Source organism: Ovis canadensis, chromosome 24, assembly GCF_042477335.2.
Source record: "Ovis canadensis isolate MfBH-ARS-UI-01 breed Bighorn chromosome 24, ARS-UI_OviCan_v2, whole genome shotgun sequence".
Classification (NCBI taxonomy): domain Eukaryota; kingdom Metazoa; phylum Chordata; class Mammalia; order Artiodactyla; family Bovidae; genus Ovis; species Ovis canadensis.
The window spans coordinates 1,091,776-1,096,800 of NC_091268.1; positions in this window are offsets into that span (position 1 = coordinate 1,091,776).

Here is a 5,025-nt window from a genome sequence, read left to right on the forward strand (position 1 = left end):
GTTTGGGGTTTGGGGTTCGGATCAGGGGTTTGGAGTTTGGGTTTGAGGGTTGGGTTTTGGGGTTTGGGTTTCGGGGTTTAGAATTCGGGTTAGGTGTTCGCAGTTTGGGTTAGGGGTTTGGGGTTTGGGTTGGGGGTGTGGGGTGTGGGGTACGGGTTAGGGGTTTGGGTTCAGGGTTTGGGGTTCACTTTATGGGTTTGCGTTTCCGGTAAGGCATTAGGGGTGTGCGGTCTGGGTGTGGGGTTCGTGTTAGCGGTTTGGGGTTGGGGGTTCGGGTTCCAGATTTGGGGTTCGGGGTTTGAGTTATGGATTCGGGGTTTGGGCTACATGGTTCGGGGTTTGTGGTATGGGGTTTGGGGGTCGGGGTTTGGGTTTGGGGCTCGGGTTAGGGGTTCGGGTACGAGTTAGGGGTTCACGGATCGGGTTAGGGGTTTGGGGTTCGGCCTTTGAGGTTCGGTTAAGGGGTTCGCTGTTCTGGTTAGGGGTTAGTGACAGGGGCTTCTGTTTTAGGGTAGGGGGTCGCAGTTCAGGTTATGGGTTAGGGGTTTGGTGTTTCGTTTTCGGGTTATGGTAAAGGGTTCAGGTAGGGGATTGGGTTAGGGGATTCGGGTTCAGGTTGGGAGTTCGGTGCTTGGGGTTAGAGATTTGGATTCGGGAAATGGGTTGGGGTTCATGGTATGGTGTTCGAGTTAGGGGTTTGGGGTTCGGAGTTTGGGGGTTCTTGTTCTGATTAGGGGCTTGGGGTTTGGGGTTCGGCTTCGGGGTTAGAGGTTTGCGGTTTGGGGTTGCGGTTTGGAGATTGGAGTTTGGGTTTGGGATTAAGGGGTAGGTGTTTTGGTTTGAGGTCGGGTTAGGGTTAAGGTATCAGGTTTCAGGTTCATTGTTTGGGGATTCGAGCTAGGCATTCAGTTTACAGGTTTGGGATATAGGGTTTTGAGGTCAGGGTGGAGTTCCGGGATTGGAGTCGCGATTAGGGGCTACTGAGTGCCGCAGAGGCAAGGGCTCCAGCAGTAAAAGCAGGCTGCGAGAAGCTGGGAGACGCTACTGGCGCCTTTCTGGCCTTAGCTCCGCTCCTGCCTTGCCTTTGCACCTAGGCCCCAGGCGTCCTTGGGAAGGGCTTAAGGGCCGGTGGCTTGCACACTGTCAAGGGCTCCAGCAGGGAGAGCTCGGTGAGAGGGAAGGGAAGGGCAAGTGCAGGGCTCCTCCAGCAGTTGCTTGGCCGCCCAGACTCAGCGCCGCACGGAGTGCACCAGGCTCCCAGGGCCCCTGGCTGGGGTCTGCAGCCCCGCACACCTGGAGGCTGATTCCCTGGGCGCCTAGCAGCTGCCTTACACACTTGGCTTCCCTAGCGCTCTCCTCCCCAGCAGAGACGTGTGCAGCTGGTTGGGGGAATGCCCCTGCGTGCCTGGGCTCCGGCCCACAGCCCCAGCTCAGGGCAAGCAGCCACTGAGCCAAGACCTGCAAGAGGCGAAGAGCGCCCCCACCTGGAAGCCGAGTGAAGAGCTGGCGGGGAGGCGAGCCTCCTCGAGGGAAGAAGAGGCAGCACAGCCTCGTTTGGCTCAAGCCCTACTTGGCTGGAGCCGAGTGCGCCTCCAGAACGGCAGAGCTCCAGCTCTGCTCAGAGGCCCGATCTGGCAGAGATGCTGGCGCGAGGCTGCTCTGCCCTGGGCGAGCCTTGCCCAGACTTGCCTGGCTGCTAGGCTTCCTGCCCAGGAAGGAGCAGGCTGCGCGAGGCTGGGAGACGCCACTGGCGCCTTCCTGGCCTCAGCTCCGCTCCTGCCTCACCTTTGGACCTAGGCCCCAGGCGTCCTTTGGGAGGGCTTAGGGGCCGGTGGCTTGCACATGCCAAGGGCTCCAGCAGGAAGAGCTCTGTGCGAGGGAAGGGAAGGGTTAGTGCTGGGCTCCTCCAGCGGTTGCTTGGCCGCCCAGACTCAGTGCCGCACGGAGTGCACCAGGCTCCCTGGGCCGCTGGCTGGGGTCTTCAGCCCCGCACACCCGGAGGCTGACTCCCTGGGCGCCCAGCAGCTGCCTCACACACGAAGATTCCCTAGCGCTCTGCTCCCCAGCAGAGACGTGTGCAGCTGGTTGGGGCCTGCCCCTGCGTGCCTGGGCTCCCGCCCACAGCCCCAGCTCAGGGCAAGCAGCCCCTGAGCGAAGACCTGCACGAGTCGCTGAGCCCCCCCACCTGGAAGCCTAGTGAACAGCTGGCGGGGAGGCGAGCCCCCTCGAGGGAAGAAGAGGCAGCCCAGCCTCGTTTGGCTCAAGCCCTACTTGGCTGGAGCCGAGTGTGCCTCCAGGACGGCAGAGCTCCAGCTCTGCTCAGAGGCCCAATCTGGCAGAGTTGCTCGCGCGAGGCTGCTCTGCCCTCGGCGAGCCTTGCCCAGACTTGCCCGGCTGCTAGGCTTCCTGCCCGGAAGAAGCAGGCTGCGCGAGGCTGGGAGACGCCATTTGCCCCTTCCTGGCCTCAGCTCTGGTCCTGCCTTGCCTTTGCACCTAGGCCCCAGGCGTCCTTAGGGAGGGCTTAGGGACCGGTGGCTTGCACACTGCCAAGGGTTCCAGCAGGGAGAGCTCTGTGAGAGGGAAAGAAAGGCAAGTGTAGGGCACCTCCAGCGGTTGCTTGGCCGCACAGAATCAGCGCCGAACGGAGTGTACCAGCCTCCCAGGGCCCGTGGCTTTTGTCTGCAGCCCCGCACACCCGGAGGCTGACTCCCTGGGCGCCCAGCAGCTGCCTCACACACGTAGCTTCCCTAGCGCTCTCCTCCCCAGCAGAGACGTGTGCAGCTGGTTGGGGCCTGCCCCTGCGTCCCTGGGCTCACGCCGACAGCCCCAGCTCAGGGCAAGTAGCCCCTGAGCCAAGACCTGCAGGAGGCGCAGAGCGCCCCCACCTGGAAGCCGAGTGAACAGCTGGCGGGGAGGTGAGCCTCCTTGAGGGAAGAAGAGGCAGCCCAGCCTCGTTTGGCTCAAGCCCTGCTTGGCTGGAGCCGAGTGCGCCTCCAGGACGGCAGAGCTCCAGCTCTGCTCAGAGGCCCGATCTGGCAGAGTTGCTGGCGCGAGGCTGCTCTTCCCAGGGCGAGCCTTGCCCAGACTTGCCTCGCTGCTAGGCTTCCTGCCCAGGAAGGAGCCGGCTGCGCGAGGCTGGGAGACGCCACTGGCGCCTTCCTGGCCTCAGCTCCGCTCCTGCCTTGCCTTTGCACCTAGGCCCCAGGCGTCCTTTGGGAGGGCTTAGGGCCCGGTGGCTTGCACACTGCCAAGGGCTCCAGCAGGAAGAACTCTGTGCGAAGGAAAGGAAGGGCTAGTGCCGGGCTCCTCCAGCGGTTACTTGGCCGCCCAGACTCAGCGCCGCACGGAGTGCACCAGGCTCGCAGGGCCCCTGGCTGTGGTCTGCAGCCCCGCACACCCGGAGGCTGACTCCCTGGGAGCCCAGCAGCTGCCTCACACACGTAGCTTCCCTAGCGCTCTCCTCCCCAGCAGAAACGTGTGCAGCTGGTTGGGGCCTGCCCCTGCGTGCCTGGGCTCCCGCCCACAGCCCCAGCTCAGGACAAGCAGCCCCTGAGCCAAGACCTGCAGGAGGCGCAGAACGCCCCCACCTGGAAGCCGAGTGAACAGCTGGCGGGGAGGCGAGCCCCCTCGAAGGAAGAAGAGGCAGCACAGCCTCTTTTGGCTCAAGCCCTACTTAGCTGGAGCCGAGTGCGCCTCCAGGACGGCAGAGCTCCAGCTCTGCTCAGAGGCCCGATCTGGCAGAGTTGCTGGCGCGAGGCTGCTGTGCCCTGGCCGAACATTCCCCAGACTTGCCTCGCTGCTAGGCTTCCTGCCCAGGAAGGAGCCGGCTGCGCGAGGCTGGGAGACGCCACTGGCGCCTTCCTGGCCTCAGCTCCGCTCTTGCCTTGCCCTTGCACCTAGGCCCCAGGCGTCCATTGGGAGGGCTTAGGGGCCAGTGGCTTGCACACTGCCAAGGGCTCAAGCCAGAAGAGCTCTGTGCGAGGGAAGAGAAGGGCTAGTGCAGGGCTCCTCCAGCGGTTGCTTGGCCGCCCAGACTCAGCGCCGCACGGAGTGCACCAGGCTGCCAGGGCCCCTGGCTGGGGTCTGCATCCCCGCCCACATGGAGGCTGACTCCCTGGGCGCCCAGCAGCTGACTCACACACGTAGCTTCCCTAGCGCTCTCCTCCCCAGCAGAGACGTGTGCAGCTGGTTGGGGCCTGCCCCTGCGTGCCTGGGCTCCCGCCCACAGCCCCAGCTCAGGGCAAGCAGCCCCTGAGCCAAGACCTGCAGGAGGCGCAGAGCGCCCCCACCTGGAAGCCGAGTAAACAGCTGGAGGGGAGCCGAGCCTCCTCGAGGGAAGAAGAGGCAGCCCAGCCTCGTTTGGCTCAAGCCCTACTTGGCTGGAGCCGAGTGCGCCTCCAGGACGGCAGAGCTCCAGCTCTGCTCAGAGGCCCGATCTGGCAGAGTTGCTGGCGCGAGACTGCTCTGCCCTGGGCGAGCCTTGCCCAGACTTGCCTCGCTGCTAGGCTTCCTGCCCAGGAAGGAGCCGGCTGCGCGAGGCTGGGAGACGCCACTGGCGCCTTCCTGGCCTCCTAGGCCCCAGGCGTCCTTTGGGAGGGCTTAGGGGCCGGTGGCTTGCACACTGCCAAGGGCTCCAGTAGGAAGAGCTCTGTGCGAGGGAAGGGAAGGGCTAGTGCACGGCTCATCCAGCGGTTGCTGGGCTGCCCAGACTCATCGCCGCACGGAGTGCAAAAGGCTCCCAGGGTCCCTGGCTGGGGTCTGCAGCCCCGCACACCCTGAGGCTGACTCCTGGGCGCCCAGCAGCTGCCTCTCACACGTAGATTCCCTAGCGTTCTCCTCCCCAGCAGAGACGTGTGCAGCTGGTTGGGGCCTGCCCCTGCGTGCCTGGGATCCCGCCCACAGCCCCAGCTCAGGGCAAGTAGCCCCTGAGCCAAGACCTGCACGAGTCGCTGAGCGCCCCCACCTGGAAGCCGAGTGAACAGCTGGCGGGGAGGCGAGCCCCCTCGAGGGAAGAAGAGGCAGCCC